The sequence below is a fragment of the Rosa chinensis genome, chromosome 4 (genome assembly GCF_002994745.2).
Source record: "Rosa chinensis cultivar Old Blush chromosome 4, RchiOBHm-V2, whole genome shotgun sequence".
Taxonomy (NCBI): domain Eukaryota; kingdom Viridiplantae; phylum Streptophyta; class Magnoliopsida; order Rosales; family Rosaceae; genus Rosa; species Rosa chinensis.
Genome location: NC_037091.1, coordinates 2,564,460 through 2,585,657, shown reverse-complemented (window position 1 = coordinate 2,585,657; position 21,198 = coordinate 2,564,460). Strand labels below are relative to the sequence as shown.

Here is a 21,198-nt window from a genome sequence, read left to right as displayed (position 1 = left end):
TTGGAGGCATTTTTTTACTTATTGGAAAACATGAGACTGAGTTAGCATAGTTGTATATATGAACAACTTTTGTTTCAACATCTGTGGAACTCGATTAGAATTGGATTTTTAGTCTACTTACTCGGAGTCTCTGACTATGTAATTCTTGTGTCAGCAGAAAGCTGTGGATGTGTCCAAAGGCAGTCAAAATGGATCAATGAGTGAAGAGAGTCCAACTAATCCAGTTGATGGGCCTGACACTTCTTCATTTACTGCATTTCTCTACTCATTGTTATTGTCATCAGAGTCAGGAGATAAGAATAAATGTATTTGAACAGGTTGATGACCAAATGGATAAGAGCTACTCATTGTCTGATTCTGCAATCAAAGAAAACAATAGGAAGATAAGCTTGTTTTCTAAGGGGAAACACACGCTTAGTAAAGCTATGTACCAGGATGCAAGATTTGGTGGGTATCGGAGGCAAGAGCGGTAGGGTAACCTTGATGTAAAAGGTGATGATGGGAATGGCTATGAGTTTACTGGTGTTGAGATGAGGCATATACAGAAACCACAAAGGCCTGTGGCCTTGGTTCATTTGCCAGACATCTCTGAACCTTCTTTACTTCTTAGTGAGAAAACTAGAATTGCTTTTTACAGTTCACTCCTAGCGCTAGTTCACGGAAGACAATGGTTGTTACTATATAGGTGAGGAAACTTGGAGTTTCGTAGTTAGATCTCTTGAAAGTTCTAGTCTTTATCATAACAAACCAATTATTGTACAATGGCACCAATATTTCTTCTTGTTTTGCAGTACATGGAAGCATGGTATAAGACTTTCAACCCTATACAGAAGAAGTATGTTTGGCCTAGCCTCAATTTGCTGGTGATAGCTCAGAAACTGTTAGCATCAGTCATTTTGAAAATATTTCCAATCAACTCTTTCAACAAAATTATCTATTGTCTGTTACTGTATAAAACATAATGTAATATGAATTTGACACAAAGCAAACATTTATCAAGTTCCTTGAGTAAAGTATATTAAAGAATTGGGGAAATGATCATTTACCCAAATTTAGGGTTAGTTAACCCCACTTACTCAAACACTCTAAGAGTTTGGCCACTTAAACAACAGTTTTCATTTTAAAACCCCAATTGCCCAACTATTTCAAAATGGGCATGTTTTATTCAAAATTTCTGACCATTTTTCCCTTTTATAACTGAAAAGCTTTCAATTTCGTAACAGAACGAGATTTAGGGAGCGAAGCTCTCCAATTTTAGAGAGAGAGAGAGAGAGAGAGGATCGGCTCAATTTATAGAGAGAGAAGCTCCCAGTTTTTTAGAGTGAAGCTCTGCCATTTTGGAGAGAGAGAGAGGAGCTGTGCGATTTCTAGAGATAGGAGCCATGCGATTTATAGAGTGTGAAGCTCTGCGATTTCTAGTGAGAGAAGACCTGATATTCCTAGAGAGAGAAGATCTGCTGTGATTATCACAAGGAGCGAGATGGAGATCTTCTTTGTGTTCCTCCATTGCGGTTTGCTCCTTTTCTTCATCGATCTGTAATTGTTTGATTTTAGCTCGGTTTAATCTATTTGGTTTGAATTTCTAGGTCTTTTTGTGTACGATTTGCTGTGTTAAGTTCGAACAGATTTTGCTGAATCTGAGCTTCGTGTTAAGTTTGAACTAGTTGTGAAGTGTTTTTGAAATTCTGATTTGAATTTCTAGGTCTTTTTGTGTGCATTGTGTTAGTTTTGAATTTCTGTGTTAACTTTGTGCTGTTTTTGGTGAATTCATGCTTCGTGTTAGTTTTGAGCTGGTTGTGAAGTGTTTTTGTAGTTCTGACTATATTATTAGGGGGCAATAATTTTTCTATTGGGGGCCAATAATAATGTGTTTTAATTGTTATGAAGACTCTATAATTGTTAGTTAATGATCTTTTCATTTGTGTGAATATATAGCAATTTATTACATTTTCTGAAGTGTTTTGGTAGTTTTGAGTTTTGACTATATTATTTGGGGCCAATAATCTGTGTATTGGGGGGTAGTAATGTGTCTTAAGTGTTGTGAAGTCTCTATAATTGTTGTCTAGTTATCCTTTCTTTATTTTAAGAGTAATTTGGTATTGCTTCTGATGTGTTTTGGTAGTTTTGATTAAATCATTTGGGTGCAATAATCTGTTTATTGGGGGCAATAATAGATTTGTTCTTCCATTTTTTTTTTTAGGATTATGGCTGATCCTCCAGTTGCTAGGTGCATTTATTCTAGCAAAGGTTATATGATTCCTTTGAATCAATGTATGAGCTATTCTGACTTGTATGAAGACATTTTCCGTACATTCCAGTTTTTGCCAAGTGATTTTATTGAGCTTCAGTATTCAGTTCCTAGTTGTGAAGTTTGTTTTCTTCACTCCGATCGTGATTTCCAGATATGTTCTGCGGTGCTAGAATACATAAGTTAGAATGTGTTGAGATTTCTGTTTTAAAGATTGGTGGAAGTTGCAGCAAACTTGTTCAGTGGATAGTTGTTCGGGAGTTATTGATGAATACGATTATTTGGGGGAGACATTTAGGACTAAAGTTCACAAGTCGTATTTGTCTGATGAGTTGAGTTCTTATATTCATCATGTCGGGGAGAAGTTTCATGGTGCAGCTGATCTCCATGAGAAGCTCAGGAAGTGACTTATAATCCAAGGGAAATTATAAGTAAGTTCAAGTCAACATATGAGTTTGATATTTCCTACAAGGTTGCCTTGAAAGTAAGGGCTAAGGAAGTGATTTATGGTTCCGAAGCAGATTCATTCAGCAAGTTATCTTGGTATAAGGAAGCTGTATTGGAGAGTAATCTGGGCTCTTCTTTTGTGCTGGAAGTTGACCCATCTACTAATCATTTTGAGAGGCTTTTTGTAGCTTATGGAGGTTGTGTTGAAGGCTTCCAATTCTGTTTGCCGGTGTTGTATGTTGATGGAACGTTTGGTAAAAGCATTTATAAGGGCCATATTTTTTCTGCAACTGGAAGGAATGGAAATTAAGGTAACTACATACTTTATTGCCCCCCAATAATGTCTTTATTGGCCCCCAGTAGTTTGACCTTTTTGTGTTCTGGTTTGTGCAGGTTTCTACCCTCTAGCCTAAGGCTGCCACTTGGTTTGGTAATTACCAAACCGACCGAATACCAACCAATACTTTAGGTTTGGTAAACCAACTTTTTGGTAACCAAGGCCGATAAAACCGAAATAGAAAATTACAGAAAAAGTTGATTTGGTTTTGGTAAATACCGAATATCTAAATATTAGCTTTATATACTATGATTTTCAATACACATACATGTATATTAAGAAATAAACATAAAAGTTTTCATAATAGTATGAACATTACTCAATATACTACATAATTAATAGTACATGTATTTTTAGTAATCTAGTCCAAGATGGTTAAATAACCTAGTTTTATTGAAAATAGATAAAATTTGATGTCATATATACAAAAGAAAGCTATGATTAGTAGATGAATACGAAGTTTACGGTTATAAAATTGAAAAACCTAATTTTGTTCATTTTAATTTATAGGATTAAATTCAGTTTACCCCCCTAAGGTTTGGGGGTAATTTCATGTTAGTCCCTGTCCTTTCAATTTAATCAGTTTACCCCCCAAGCTTTCCAATTTCAATCAGCCATGTCCAATTTCTACTATTCCATCCAATTTGGACCGTTAAGTCTGACTTTTGAGGGCTAAAATGGTCATTTCAAGACAAAAAAAAAACTAAAAAAAAAAAAAAAGGACTTTTTTTTTTTTTCTTTTTTTTTTTTTTTCATTTCTGTTTTTTTTTTTTCATTTTAAATTTTTTTTTTATATATAAATTTTGTCTTCAACCAATACACCACAAGTTATGATAGGTTTATAAAAACAAAAAGATACTCTAGGTGGTTAAAAGTTTCTCGCTGATTTACGATATTTATGATATATCTCCGATAAAGAGAAGAATTTTAGGATATATCCCCAATAAAGTGAAGAAATGTCTGTGTAAAATTATTTTTTACAGATATTTACAGATAAAGTGTAAAATCGTGAAGAAATATCTGTGTAAAATCATTTTTTACAGATATTTATAAATAAAGTGTAAAATCGTTTTTTACAAATATTTCTTCACTTTATTGAGGATATCTCTTAAAATTCTTCACTTTATCAGAGATATATCACAAATATCGTAGATCAGCGAGCAGCTTTCAACCACCTAGAGTATCTTTTTGTTCTTATAAACCTATTATAACTTGTGGTATATAGGTTGAAGACAAAATAAAAAAAATAAAAAAACAGCAGAAAAAAATAAAAAATAAAAAAACGAAAAAACAGAAAAAAATGAAAAATAGAAGAAATTTTTTTTTTTTTTTTTAAAGAAAAAATAAAAAAATTCCTTTTTTTTTATAGTTTTTTTTTGTCTTGAAATGACCATTTTAGCCCTAAAAAATCAGACTTAACTTCCAAATTGGATGGAATGGACACGGTTGAGGAGAATTGACAAGTTTGGAGGGTAAACTAATTAAATTGAAAGGACAGGGACTAACATGAAATTACCCCCAAACCTCAGGGGGGTAAACTGAATTTAATCCTAATTTATATTACAAAGAATTAGTTGTTCTAAAGTTGGTAATATCGAAAACCGAAATATCGAATTTGGTAGATATGATTAAAAATCGAAAATTTTGGTTGGTAATTGGTAGCTCAATTTTGAAACCAAAAGCTTTGGTTTTGAAGTTCGTAATACCTATAACTGATTCGAACCGATCGAGTGATAGCCCTACTCTAGCCATATGTTTTTGTGATTCTGAGACAGATGCAACTTGGGCATTCTTTTTTAAGTATTTGAAGAGTTTGCTTGAACCTCAAGGAAGAGTCGTCACATTTATTAGTGATCGGGATACTGGACTGTTAAGTGCTTTCGATAAGGTATTTGCTAGTCATCCTTACCTGTTTTGTTACAAGCATTTGGTGGCGAACCTTACCTGTAAATATAGGGGTAAAGGTAATTCTGTCTTGGTAGAAGAGTTTAAGAAGAAGTTCTTTAAGGTTGCATATTCCTCTACTGAGAAGGAATACCGTTTCAATTTGCAGTTGCATAGAGAAGAGGGTGGTGCTGAGATTATCGACCCTTTTCTTGCTGAAATCCTAGTGGAAAATTGGTGCAGTGCATTTTATACTAGCTACCTGTTAATGTTAGAAACCGAAGGATCTAATTAACGTTAGAGAGAAGAGAGAGAGAGAAGACACCCGACATATAGTGGTTCGTCTCCCGCCATAGCGGGAGACTACGTCCACTTGAATATTGCACTATATGTGTCAGGCCTTGAGGCCCAACATGATTACAAGAGGTGTTGTAATGGGATGATTATCTAAGTGGGTGGAGGTCCCTTTTATAAGTAAGGGAGCCTCCCCTCTTACACTTGTTTTCCAATGTGGGACTCAAAGTCCCCTTTTCTAGTCTACAAAGGCTAATTGTGAGGCATATCTTGGCAAGGTTGGGAACTTGGCTTCCCGACAAGCTCTTGAGCACTTCCGACCATTGTGGCGTAGCTTGGACGTCGGGTTACGGGATGCATATCGTTGTTGGGTCCCACCATGGCTTGTGGGCCCTCCACGAGGGTGTTGTTTATGCTTGGTGACATAGATATTAGCCTTGCTAGTAGAGGTGTCTACACTACCGATATGGAATTATGGCTAATAGGATTGATGAATCATTTAACTCTTGGATTGCACTTGAGCGTTTGATGCCAGTATATTGTATGTTGGATCAAACCAGAATTAAACAAATGGAGCAGATGGGTGAGAGGAGGGATGAGGCACAATGTTGGACCACAGAACTAACTCCCAAAATGGAGGAAAGGTTCAAGGTGCAGATGGAGAAATCTCGTCGTTTCAGTGTCCATTACTCTTGCCTTGGTTTTTGTGAGGTTCAATCTGATTTTTCTTATGTAGTTAACATTTCCGATCCTTCATGTTCATGTGTGAAATGGCAAATTAATTGTTTTCCTTATCCTCACGGCCTTGCTGCTGTACAAGCTGCCTCTGAAAATGTCTATGATTATATTGATAAGTACTTTCATGTTGATATGTTCAAGAAGAGCTATAGTTTTCCTATCCGGCCGATAACCAATGTTGATATGTCTTCTTCTGAATTTGCTACTGACTTTATATTACCTCCCCTTGCTAAGAGGCCACCAGGGAGGCCTAGGGTGAAGCGGTTCAAGTCTATTGGAGAGGTTGAAAAAAAACTGATTCATTGCGGCCGTTGCGGCAAAATAGGCACTCATAACAAGTTGAGCTGCACAGAACCTCTTGGTCAGCAGTGGTATATGTTTCTGTAAAGGGTTGATAGGTTTTACATTTTTCTATTGGGGGGCAGTAATAGGTTTATTGGGGCAATAATTGTTTATATTCAGGCTCCCAAGAACCATTATTCTTTTCAGGATGACAGATTTTTACATTTATTTTGATTTCAATTGCTTTTAGAGAAATTAAATTAAATATTGAACAGGTTTGAGTTGCAATGATTGCTTGCAGGTGGTTTATTGGAGGGCAATAGACAAATTATTGTCCCCCAATAATGTATGATTATTCAAGGACATTAGATCATCATCTGATTTGAAACCCAACTCAACTGTTGCAAACTAATTTAAAACCCAACAGAGATTATTCTGGCCATCTTCTTACATATTATTGGGGGCCAATAAACGTGATTATTAGGGAACTTGAGTTCACCAAGTATTGATTTGAATATATTTACTTTTCTAAACTAAACTAAAGCCAATAAGATTATCTTCTTACCAAAATTATACAGATTATTTGGGGGGGGGGGGGGGGGGGCAATAAACCTGACTATTTTGGTGCATGAATCAAACAACAATTTGTTGAAAGGACCTGTTATAAATTGAAGGCAACAGAAGTATATTATATCATCCAAATCATGTCATTTCACCATAATTTGAAAATAAGTTTAATACGAGAATTTTACAATCCCTACTTTTGGAATCCTAAAGTTAAATTCCTACATATGTTATCCCTATTTTCATTCTTCACTTTCTCCCTAATTGAAGGTGCATGATTCTCTCAAGCATTCTTTTCCTCATGTTGTCCCCGCCTTCCTTGCTTGGTTCTTCGCCCTTTACTAGACTCTCCATGAAATGGAGCATAAAGGGTCCGCAACCAGCACTGTAAAGAAGTAAAATAATTTATTTTAACTTTATTAGGGGGCAATAGATAGACTTTTTTTTTTTGCAGTTTTAGGAATGTAGTCAACCACAACATGTTTCACAACTACAACGTCAAATAGTTTGGTTTGAGGTACTTATGATGACGTGTTCTGCTGCGGACACTCAAAGTCTTCATACAGTTCATAGTCTATCTCCACAATGTTGTTCCGCAAGATCCAGTTCCTGGTTTCTTTTTCCTCCTCGGTCATTTCTTCTTCAACGATAATTAGGTTTTCTTTGTCATCTTTGCCTTTGCATTTTTCTCTAGTGACCTTTGGGTCTTGGCTGTCACCTGGGATTCTGAACTTTGTCAGGTTCACAGCATGTATGAACTTCTTTATGTGCTTCACCTGTTTTTTACAGATATACAAGTTTAGTTCTTGAAAATCATCCTAAACACTATGAAAAACAAACAAGTGTTGTGAAATGATTACATACCACTCTTGCCGCATTTAAGTGGTACTTCTCCTCATCGGTGAAGCCTTATATTGATGGCTGCAATGAATTCATATGAGTAAAGCATCTTTTTTCGTGGATTGGTACTAGCACCTTTTTGAAACGGAAAATCAACAACAGTGGTTCAATCAACATTGTTTCGACACCACACTCAAATGGTCTAGTATCCTCACCTTTTTCCTTTTTCTTGAAAATCATCCTAACACTATGAAAAACAAACAAGTGTTGTGAAATGATTACATACCACTCTTGCCGCATTTAAGTGGTACTTCTCCTCATTGGTGAAGCCTTATATTGATGGTTGCAATGAATTCATATGAGTAAAGCATCTTTTTTCGTGGATTGGTACTAGCACCTTTTTGAAATGGAAAATCAACAACAGTGGTTCAATCAACATTGTTTCGACACCACACTCAAATGGTCTAGTATCCTCACCTTTTTCCTTGTTCTGTTCATGTTTTATGGCATAGTACTATATAGATAACATAACCAAGTTAATTCAAGTTAAAACTGAAAATTGTGGGTTAATAAACCATTACTGACTCTAAAAAAAGACATTACTGGGGGCCAATAATATGTCTATTGCCCCCCAATAGACCATCATAAAACACTACATTTTCACTCAATAAACACAAATCAACAAAACATCTTTCAAAGACATAATTTAAATGAATAATAAACCACAGTCAATACATTATTAGGGGGGCAATAATCGTTCTATTGCCCCCCAGTAGACCATAAAAAAACACTCCATTTTCACCCTTTTACAAACTACTGCTCTTTAATAAACACAAAACTTCATTTGCTTGGTTTCGGTAAATTACCGCTACGTCTACATTGAGAAATCTTACTTGAGCATTTCTCTTTCCGACATCAGACTTCAACAACTCAATATAAACGCTGATCACCTGCAAGTGTGTCATTTGATTTTCCATTAGAACTATATAAGGCCACAAGATTAAAGTAAATTGCCCTAAATAACCATATTACTAGGGGGCAATAATCACATTATTGGTCCCCAATAATACATTAAATTGACTCCTTCATTGAAAGACTTACATCAGTTTCGACATCCCCCACTTGGATGATTACTCTGAGGTCATGCTTGGTGATCCGGCGTAGAAGATCGCTGCTGATCCAGTACTCGGTTCTGTGCAAACAGAAACATTTGATTCTAATTGGTTTGTAAACCATATGAAATACAGAAATTGAATTTTTCAACAAAATGAAACCAGGCTATGTACTTACGTGTCTTTCACGGCAACATTGAAGAAGTCTTGAAAGTGCCTTGCCATTGCGGGGTTCAGTGTCCTGCAAGTTGGCTTCTCGCAATTGACACCCTTGATCTTGATCTTGTTCTCCACTTTTTTCTGGCCTTCGACACATTCCTAGCTCTCTTAGGTGCACCTCTCTTCCTCATTTTTTCTTCTTCGGGAGTGTCGTACTCCCATTCCTCTTCTCTAGCCTTCTTGGCACCCCTCCTGTATGTCTTGACATTCTTTTCTATAGAATGTATCTCCACATTTTTCTTCTGTTTTGGTTGTTTGGTTTAGGCCCCTTCTTTCTCTTTTTCCTTTCCAAGTTCTGCCTTCTCTTCTTTTCCAGCAATCATCCTTATGATGTTATCAAGACGTTCTTCCTTTCTTGATTCCCACCTTCTGGTTGTTTAAGTTGTTCACGGCTTTCTTCTTGTTGTTCAAGTAGTTCTATAGAGAGAGGAAATGTTGGCATCACCGTCTCCGCCGAATGGCCTACACTAGCTGCGTAATGTGTTTCCTCTCCTATACTTACTCCAAAGTTTGGAGTTTCTTCATCAACTTCATCTTAGGGGGGCACTTTGGGCGTAAATAGAACTATCTGAAGCTGACTTTTTGGTGGAGGGACCTCTCCCTTTTCCTTTCCAAGTCTGATGTACAGAGCCCTGATGAGGTTATTTTTGGCTCTCTTTTCATCCTCCAGAGCTTTAATCCTCTCATCGACTACCTTTAGCTTGGCCCATAGATCCCTGTTCTGTCCATTCACGTCCCCATTTGCTTTAGAAAGCCTTCCTAGCTTTGCCTCCATTTCTTTGGTGGGATTCGTCTCACCGATTGCTGCCTCCATCTCACTGATGAGTTCTTTGATATTCCACGTAAGCCTTTCATTTTGTTCCTCTTCTGCTTGGCTTTCCTGGGGCACGTGCAAATAATAGAACAAAAACCTGTAAGCTATTGGCCCCTAATAATGTGTTTATTGGGGGGCAATAATCTGATTATTGCCCCCTAATAGACCACCAGAAAAGCTAGAAATTCAATGATTCATAGGTCAATGAATTAAATAAACACACAAAAGTCAACTTGCTCTTCAAAGCCCTAATTTAAGTAATAACTGAACCAGGGTCAAGACATTATTGGGGGCCAATAATGTTTCTATTGCCCCCCAATAATGAGCAATTGACAAGCTCAGTATGAGATACTCACCCAGTTGTCAAAGCTTGGAGTGACCTGCTCCTCATCATCCAGCTCAAGGTCTTCCAGTCCTAGATTCGTAGACCACGGTCCATCTTTTATTAGATCCTGTTACATTTATAAGTTAGTTCGATGTAATAATGATATATGTACATGTATATAATGTTTTTTTGTTTTGCTTACCACGTACGGCCAGGTTCTCATTCCTGTACAGCTGCTCCAAGTTAAATATTTCCTTTATCAACCATCGAACGAATCTTGGAGTTTCCTGCTGCTTTCTCGGGATCCAAGTCTTTGCCTTGGTCTTCTCAAGGAACTAGTAGTAAATGAGAAGAAGGCATCCATTCATTGTAGCTAGACTGTTTCTCTTATACTTTTGCAGCCATTCCATTAAGAAGTCCAAAATCAGCCTTGGCCAATTGTGCATGTTTATGGTCCCAATGCGTTCACATACGGTGACCATATCCCATGTAATCTGAGTCCTGGTTCTACTGAAGAAGAATGTGCTGAAGAGATACGTGATCATCAACACGGCTATCTTCCTTGTGTCTTTCTGTTTTGCCGGCTTTGTTAACTCAGTTATCATCTTTGATTCCACCTCTGTTCTCAGGACAGCCTGCTTCTTCAAAGGGCTGCCAAATATTGGGGAGTCTTCCATCTCATCCCTCACCATCCTCTTGTTCATGTTGAATACTTCTCCTTCAGCAGGAAGGTGAAACAAAGCCATGATGTCCTCTTCTGTTATTTCCATAACAGCATCACCAAACTTCCACTTGTTGTCCTTGCGGTCAAAGTGCCTCATTATTATCTCAAGGTTTGCTTCATGCTTGTGGAGCTGGATCTCGGTTATCTTGTCTTTCCAGAATGGTTCGATCATGTCACCAAAATCCGTACCCCTTAATATTTCCTTTGTTTCTTCTAGTATTCTCTCCTTGTGTGCATCTACCACTCTCGAGAAGGAACTGAGTGTGCACTTCTGCTGCTTCCAGTCAATCTTAGATTTTTGGACCTCCTTCTTCTACACTTGCTTCTTCTTTGTCCCTTTCTTTGGCTTCTTCCCTTTACTCATCTTCAGTTGAACATTTCTCCTCTTCTTTGTTTCTTGTTCTTCTTAATCGTCTTTGTCTTGAACAGTTTTTCTTTTTGGCTGTTGTCTTGCTTGTTTTTATTACAAACCTCTTCGTTGTTGGTTCGCCTTCCGATTCTAATTCATCTTCAATTGATTGTTCCGAATCTTCATTGACGTCTTCTTCAGCAGATTCTTCATCAATGATCTCTTCTGCTTGTTGTCGCTTCCTCTTTCTAATTTTTTTTTTTTTTTTTTTGCAGTGGCTGGTCAAATGTTGTCTCAATACCTTGATCGGAACTCTCTGAACTCCGAAAATCTTCTTCAGAATCACTCATCAGGGTGAATCTCGGTCTAGCCATTCTGTGCATAAACAAAACCAAAATGATTACTTTATAATCAACAATAGAAGATTACTGACCCCAAATAAAGACATTATTGGGGGGGCAATAATGTGTCTACTGCCCCCCAATAGACAAGCACACAAATCACCACTTTCTAGGATTCATAGAGTATTGCACTTTATTACACACAAAACAATAGATAACTTCTCAAAGCCCCACATTATTGGGGGCAATAATCTATCTATTGCCCCCACTAGACAACAAAAACCACTCCATTTCAATCATTTACAAACTACTCTATTTAATAAACACAAAAAACAAAAGACATTTCAAAGCCCTAATTACAACTTATTAATGAACCACAGTCAAAACATTACTAGGAGCCAATAATATGTCTATTGCCCCCAGTAGACCACCAAAAAAACACTCCATTTACATTGAAATAGCAGATTAGTGTACTTTAATGAACATAACAGTGATTATTGGCCCCCGATACAAAGTCTACTGAGGGGCAATAATGTTATATTTTTTATGGTTAGGACTCCACAATAGGCTTCCAATCGGTCTGCATTTTCACTCAATTAACAGTTTATAATAAAAAAACAACTTTCAGAATAGTATTTCACAAGTATGAACCAGAGACCCTAGATTTCGCAGATTTTCACACATGCAAAGTCGATATCACAAATTTCGCAGATTTTCACACATGCAAAGTCGATATCACAAATTTCACAGATATGAACCAAATTGAAGCTATTAACAAGTTTAAAGCGAAGATTAATGTAATAGATTCCGCAGAAAACATGAAAATCTGAAAAAAGGAGTTGGAAATTCAATTTTTACCTCTATCGATATTTCCGAAGCCGGATAAAGTAGAACTGTTCCGGACCTTGAAGCTTAATCGCCGGTGTTCGGTGAGTATCGAGGTCGTTTACCCAGTCTTAGAGAGAGAGAGAGAGAGAGAGAGAGAGAGAGAGTTTGAACCGTTTTGACTTGTTAGAGAGAGAAAACTGACAAGAGTCGTGCGGTAGTGGGTAGTGGCACGTTTGTAATTTTTTTTTTTTTTTTGGAGCCTAGAAGCGTCGTTGCACTGTTAGTATGGGTAAGTGGGCACAAACATCTCTAGGTGGACTATTTGGGGAAATGTTGGGCCTTATTTGGGTAAGTGGTCACGCCCCCTAAAGAATTTCCATAATGTTGTAAAATGAAAAGTAAGAGAGTTTGAGAGTTTGAGAGGAGAGAAATGACGCAGAGAATGGGATGTGTATTCTATTCATCTCACTATGAGGTTTATATAGGGTTACATCATGTATACAAAAGGTAATACATAATAGCTATACCAATCACTCATACAATCACGAGTCTGTCAATGCCAACTACAAGTATGTCAATCGTCAATCAATAGTGATCGCTTACATCAAGCAATACCTATTGCATGAATAGCCATAATCATGTACAACACTCCCCCTTGGATATTCCATGTCAATAGTGTTGCCTCTGCTATGCGCTTCTAAGTTGCCTCATCAAAAACCTTGCCAAGTAATAAAAACCATGTGGGAAAAAACAACCTTGGTCGAAGGAGAAAAAGAGCACAACGTGCGTGAATGTGGAGTAGTCATATCACAACAAAGATAGGTGAAGTCTTCTTATCAGCGTCATAATTAAGTAGATAGTATGTCTACGAGAGGGATGCATTACAGTTTCTGCACCAAAACCTTACCCGGTAAACCTAGTGGGAGAAACCCGTGGTCGAAGGAAAAAGATGAGCAAATGTGTATATGTCGATCAAAACATCTTCAAGATGCAGTAATTGGGTGACCATGCCAAAGATGTACCTCGTCAAAACCTTGTCAGGTAACAAAACCCAGTGGGACAAAATAACCCTGGACGAAGGACAAAAAGAGTACACGATGGTCAAGTAGGTATGCTTCAGGATACTCCCCCTGAAAATTACATGTTAGGTAATTCAAATAATTTACGTAGACCAATACCTTGGACATGCTTCTAGAATGTAGACTTTGGTAGTGACTTAGTGAAGAGGTCTGCACGATTGTCTTCAAATCAAATCTGCTTAACTTCAATCTTATGATGCTCCTGTTGTTGCTGATTGAAGGAGAACTTTAGTGCAATTTGTTTGGTGTTTTCTCTTTAGATGAAACTCATCTTTATCTGCTCGATGTAAGCAGTATTATCCTCATAGATAATGGTGGTTCATCAATGGTGGAATGCAGTCCACATGTACTTCAAACATGCTTTTGTGATGGCTCTCAACCATATACATTCACATACTACTTCGTGAAGGGCTAGAATCTCAGCATGGTTCGAAGAGGTAGCAACAAGGGTCTATTTCGTAGACTTCCAAGAAATTGCAGTATTCCCAATGGTAAAGACATAACCAGTTTGGGAATGCGCCTTGTGCGGGTCTGACAGATAGTCTATATAAGCATATCTAACAAGGCGAGTATCATTCTGAGGATTAAAGGGGTTTGATCCATTCCTTGATGCGTAGGGATAGAATATAATCCCATGTCTGTCGTACCTCTAAGGTAGCGAAAAATGCCTTTTATGCCATTCCAGTGGCGGCGTGTTGGCGCAGAGCTATATTTAGCTAACAAGTTCACATCGAATGAGATGTCCGGTCTAGGGCATTGAGCCAAGTACAATAATACGCCTATTGCACTTAGATATGAGACTTCTGGCACCAATATCTCTTCGTTATCATCTGTAGGACAATACGGTCTCTCTAGACTCCGGACGGGTGTGCTTGCTTTTATCCTCATTAAAGCTTCTTAACATCTTTTAGATGTAATTTGATTGATGGACCAAAATTTCATTTGCACTTTTCTCGGGCTCCAGGTCGAGACAATAATTTGTTCTCCCAAGGTCTTTCATCTCAAATTCCGACTTCAGGTACTATACGGTTTCCTTGATCTCTTCAAGAGTATCAATCAAATTATGTCATTGACATAGACCACCACAATTGCAAACTAGGAACTTGTTTCCTTAATAAACACACATGGGCATAGTTTATTATTCATATATCCCATCCCGATCAAATATTCACTTAGACGGTTATACCACCTCCGTCTAGATTGTTTCAATCCATAAAGTGAACGCCTCAAATCTAATGGAGAGCGTGTTCCGTGGTCTAGAACTTTTTGCATCGGGTATCATAAGTCATTCAGAAACTTTCATGTATATCTCTATATTATGATCCCCATAGAGATAAGCTGCGACCACATTCATAAGATGCATATTCAATTTTTCAGAAACTACCAAACTGAAAGGTAGTGGAACGTTATGACGTCCATTATGGGAGAATACGTCTCATTGTAATCAATCACAGGACATTGAGAAACTCCTTGCGCCATCAGATGAGCCTTGTGTATCACAATCTCGATTTTCTCATTACGCTTCCATACAAATACTCATTTAAATTCTACGGGTTTAACATGGGAAAGTGTGGGAACAACATGTCCAAACACCTTTCACTTTGTCAAGGAATCTAATTTGACCTGGATTGCTTATTTCTTTTTTGGCCAGTCGTCTCTTTGTTGATATTAATCAAGAACGCAAGGTTCGAGATCATCGCTATTATAGTTTCGGTGGCCACCGCAATTACAAACATATCATCGATGATAATCTCATTCCGATTCCAAATCTCACTAAATTTACTGAGATTTCTCCATTCTCGGGAGTGGGTTCAAATGTTGGAGCGTCCCCCAACATGGTCTCTTCTAGGACGTACCCATAATCCGGATTTATCTCATGAGATGAATCGGTTTGAGATTGCGATGACAAGAGGATTTGTTTGTGCCAAGTTTACCCTCTTCTGGGGATAAGAATCCTTCAAACCTAATGGTCTACCTCACTTCTGGGCAGGGACATATGACTGGTTAGCCGCCATGGTCGTACCTCGTCTATCTAGGACGACACATCCTACAGGAACGTCTATCCTTGTAGGCACATTTGCAGCAGGTATATGTGATCTCATCACTTTAGCTAGATCAGAGAAAGTGTCTGGCTTATTACATTCTATACTCTATAGATCTAGAATTGTCCGCACTTCAGTATTTTCGTGTGGTTCGAGGATCATGATGAGACATAGTGGGGGCATTTCATGTTAATTCACGTCGTTCATCAGGAATGATGACATTCTTTTCTCCCCCTAACAGGGGGAAAACTGTCTCATCAAAGTGACAATCCGCAAATCTAGCGGTAAAGAGATCGCCTGTCAAGGGCTCTAAAGAGCACAAAATGGATGGGATTCATAATCGACATGTATGCCCATCTTTTGTTGAGGACCCAATTTTGTATGTTGTGATGGCACAATTGGCACGAGGACTGGATACCCAAATGCACGTAAGTGCGAAACATCAGGTTCGTACCCAGTCACCAACTGTAACGTGGAGTAAGGTTGGGTAGCAGTAAGCCTCAATGGGACCAACATGGCTGCATGCAAGATTGCATAACCCCACGTAGAAACTAGAAGCTTGGTGCACATTACCAATATTCTATCTGCGAGACCATCTTGGATGTGAACATAGGGAACTAAATGTTCAGCATCAATCCCAAGGGATATGCAATAATCATCGAAAGACTTCGATGTAAACTCTCCGGCATTATCAAGTCTTATGGACTTTATGGGATAATCCGAGTGGTGAACCCTCAATTTTGTGATCTGGGTGAGAGGTTAGCAAAAGCAGCGTTTTCTTGTGGACAATAGTGTAACATGTGATCACTTTGTCGATCATCAACCAAAACCATTAATATTTAACTAGTCCGCATGGTGGTTGGATAGGTCCACAAAATTTCCCTTGCATTCTGTGCAGAAAAGGTAGTGTATATACTAGTCTTTGCATATGATGGTCTAGTATTCAACATTCTTACTGAGCAAGCTTGGCATAATATGTCACTAAACACAACACCCTTATTCAGAAGGGGATGCCTGTGTGATGAGTTGAGGATACGACGCATCATATTTTGACCTGGGTGTCCCAAACGTTCATGCCATAGCAAGTAGTTGCTCGAATTAGTTAGCTTCTGGCTAACAAATTTCAATTTATCCAATGTACGCTTCTGGCCGCACACTCGGAGGTTATGCAAAGATATTCCACTCCTTTTTCTCAGTGGTTTCAACATGGTAACTGTTGGTTCGAATATCCTTAATACTCAATAACGTTCTTCTGGAATGTGGAGAATATAAGACCTCAATAATGGTAAGTTCAGTACCATTTGGATAACATAAAGTGGGCTTTGCATAGCCCTCTATCAGGTTGGATTGACTTGATATGGTTGTCACATAGGTGTGAATAAGCAATAAGTTTGAAAAGTATCTCCGATCTGAGAGTATGGTGTGCGTAATAGCACTTTTAGCCAGACAACAAACTTCCCCACTGAATATGTCTATTCATTTATTTAATTCCACAAATCACATAAGTTTATTGAATCAAATATATTTGAACATAACCACATTTCCATAATCTAAAATGATTGAAAACATAAATCACCAAAAACAATCCGAAAACTGAAACATCATTCATTAAGATGAAATAGATATGGCACAAGGGGCCAATCATACCCATGTCTTCGAGTTTCTAATCCTCGGTATGTTCAGTAACTGCCTGAAAATCCATGATATCTAGTATGGTATAAATAGGAACTAACCCTTCAAAAAAATTGGTCTTTCGAATTCTGCTACTGGTGTAATACTCATCTACAGTTTCGGCTATCGCACAGCAGGTGCGGGACCAGCATTTAATTCCTCCACATCGACAATAGAGATCATGCTAGTTTTGGTGCCGGCGGGCCAAATCAGTGTTCATTTCCACTTTGGCTTGTTGGGCAGGTGCACTATAACATGAAGCCATGTTTTGGGCCAGTTATATGGGCCATTTCTGGGCTCACCTCTCTTTCCTCGTCTCGAAAGATCAGACTTTTTTTTTTCTTCCACGGCCACAATTTCTCCTTTCGCGATTAGGTTTGCGATGAGCAACATCATTTGCTTCAAGCAAAAGAGCTGCTTGGGTACCGATGGGACTGGCTTGATCATTCCTCAACAGGAGATTATTGTTCTTTTTAGCGAACAACAAGATAGTGATCAATTCCAAAAAATTAGTAAAATGCCTCTTCTTGTATTGTTTTGGGCAATGGACTTGTTCAGTATCTTGCTAATCATGTCTTGCTTCAGGCAAGAAAGCAAGCCAACTTTAGATAATTTCTTCTAGAAACTTTCAATTGCTAAAATTTGACATTAAATCGTGGATATTACTCAACCCTTTAGGTAACTCCAATTGAACACGACCAGGTAAGGAAATATGAGGTTTAGGTGGAGCGAGACTCACTTAAGTACACAGCCCCATCCGAACCTTACCTAGACATCACATCCAACTGGATGAACCTAGTTGGAGAAGATTCGTAACATTTCGTGACTTAATGTGAAAATATATGTATAACTAATGGGAACTTTAGGTTCTATAACATGGCTTGAGAAATCGGATTAAACATGTCAAATCTTCTGGTTTTATCATGTAAGGTAAATTTATGTAGGAAACTTCAAGTTCCTTCTATGGCTTTATCGAAACTACGGGTTCGATGTTTATGTATAAACTTCTGGTTTATTAAGTACTTGCATTTTCTACACATATATTCTGGTGCAAAAATTTAAACAAGTAGCAAAAATAATTATGAACAAAACAAATTGGAATAACATCTCACAATTGCATAGAAAGAATTCATAAATTAAATGTCAATTGGAATAAATGTTGTTGGCACCGAATATATATAAAATATGTTTAGCATATGCCAATATGCTAAAATGGTGCAACGGGATGGCCACTTGGTTGCACATTGCTATGCATGGGTTTGAATCCCAGCAACAGCGAATTCCATTTTTTCCCTTTTATTGAGTTCTTCTGGATCCAATTCTTCGGCTCGATGGTAGGGCCTGCTGGGCTCTGCCCGCGACTGAAGAAGGGTAAGGCTTCGACTTCATGGAACATAAGAGAAAACGGGCCTACTGGGCTCAACTTGAGCTGCTTGACTATATGTGGGCCTGACGAAGCCACATGTGGCTCTCTACACTAGGCGGCTTGGCAATCTTCTGGGCCTGGCAGTTGGTTGATCTCTATTGGGCTTAATCCAAGGATCTTCTGGGTAGTTGGGCCTTTTGGGTAGCTTGATGCGGTCAGCCCATTGGCAGCCTTCTAGGCCAGGTAAGGTGCTTCCAGGCCTTAAATTCAGTGGGGACGCTGACATGGTTGCATCTGCTCTGCTGGGCAGGCCTTGCGGCTTTGGGCCTTCGGGTCAGCCATTTGGGTTGATGCATCATGGGAGATCGTTACATGCAATCAAGCTTTAATGAGCATGTATGTATACAATTCGAAATTACAAAGAAATATATATGATATGATAGGGTTCATGCTTCACTACTTTCGCCTTAAAAATTGTTTCAGGTTGTTGGACACTGTAAAGGTGTATACAATTCGAAATTACAAACAAATATATATATATATATATAATATAATATAATATAATAGGGTTCATGCTTCACGGTAATTGTTCACATAATCAAGGTTTGAAAACATGAATTAAAATTAGAATTTGGAGAACTTTACTCAATGTAGAACGGATGAATCTTCATCTTATTTGCGCAGAACTGAGAATGTAAAAGTATTAGCCTTTACAATCACTTTCTACTTAAAAATTGTTTCAGGTTGTTGGAGACCGTAAAGGAGTAGTTTTTGGTGTCTTGGTGGAGGCACCTCTAAGACCAACCAACAAGAAGTATCAGGTCCTGCTGAAGAATACATAAGCACTGTGTGCAAGCAATTTTGATTGGATAGTGATTCTAAAGGCTAATACTTTTAATGATATATTTCTTAACAGAGAAAAACCCCCATACCGGTTGGTATTGTTTGAACCCAAAATAACATTTTTTCCCAACAAGGGGGACTCGATCGAGAGAAACCGGGCCAATATCGGTTGCCCAAGCTATATATTTTCGACAAGTTTGAAATATATTGTTTAGAGGCTAAATACAGCCTACTTGAAGACCAAGTAATCTTAAGGCAAATCATGATCTTGTTGATTTACTAGTAATTATCAAGAGATTCGATAATTAATGGTGGTTTACTTGGCTAAGAAGACGGAGTATATTTGGCAAAAGAGATCGCATTAAGGTTGGAATCATGGTTACGTGCATGCCTTTGGTTAGGGTTCTTATGGCTTTAATCAACCGAGGAATGTTATCATTCTTCAAGTACGTATATATGTGCAAGCAATCAAAGATCTCCCATGCAATTAAGAAGTGTGTTGGACATGCAACATATAAGTGTGCTGGCTATTTCACATATATACACATGCATGGTAGAAGACAATTAAGGAAGGAATACTTTGGTGGGCCATCATCCTTCGCTACCAACATATATATGCAAAGAATTAAAGTTGTCCATGAATTAATGTGTAGTGGACGTGGAGAAGATGGAAGGATATAATTATCTTTAATTGTGTCATTCCTTATTCCTTCAGTACCATATAACGTGCATATCCAAGAGTCAATCTTTGAGGCAATTACGTTGCCTGGAAGAAGATCACATCCAAGGTATTGGTTCAAGAGGCAATTAATCTTGCCTATATTCCAGTTACGTACAGAGGCAAATCTGGTATCAAAACTATTAAGAGTTTTGATTTGATTCAAGGCCAATAACTGTGGCCTAAAATATAGTATTTCATTCCTATTTGGAAAGAGAATCTACGGGCAGCCTATATATAGAGGCTAAAGACGATACAAGGAGGAAGAACTCTCAACTCAACTAATCCCTCGGATTATCAAGCCTCCCCGGAGCAACCTCTCTTACCGGTGACCACGTTCTAGTCCCAGTCTCCTCGAGAGCCGACTGTCAGCGCCACCAAACCAACCCGGCAACCGTGCTTCCAGTCCTAGTCTCTCCAAGAGCCGACTGCCAGTACCACTGCGACCGAGACTATCTCAACCTAGCGAAGCAAGGGTAATGCATGCCCTCGCAACCCAGCGAAGCTAAAGTCACGCTTTAGCAAAACCCGTGCTTTCTCCAACTTCCCAGTGATTGCTCTGCTTAGTCTACAACACTAAGTATCGATTCGGTGAACGCAAGAGACCACACCAAAGCCCTTACCAGTAAGGCAAAAAGTCCTTTCCCGAAAGGCTAGAGAAGAATCTTGTGGCGAGGTTGGTGCTCTCCTCGTCCACGACGCTTGAAGAAGAAGTCAGGTCAAGGGACACCCTGACGACTGCACCCCACGGTGCTGGCACGCCCCTCAATCACATGCTCAAAAGAGACAGTTTGCACACCAACTGGTTTTGGAGCCAAACAGGTATGATGAACTATAAAGCCGATCTCTGCTCATTGCTGTTTGTTGATTCAAGGGTCATTGAACTACCGCTGTATCTTGTCCATATAATACATGCTTGGCAGGTGAGCAAATGGATTACACCAAAATAAAATATGCAGCCCACCCAATCTCGTTTCATCTGGTCAGCCATAAAATTAGAAATTCATGACTCCTGTTATTGCAATCAAATTTTTTGAACAAATGGATCGACTTGTAAACTTGAATATGACAATTTCATCAACTTCTATGCAAGGAATGAAGACCACAGTGGCCATCAACACCGATGCCATATT

The 21,198-nt window shown here is 38.4% G+C and overlaps 1 pseudogene; it reads left to right on the top strand.

The window, feature by feature from the left end:
- On the top strand, positions 1-19,422 carry LOC121052757 (annotated as a pseudogene).
- Positions 19,423-21,198: the final 1,776 nt, after the last annotated feature.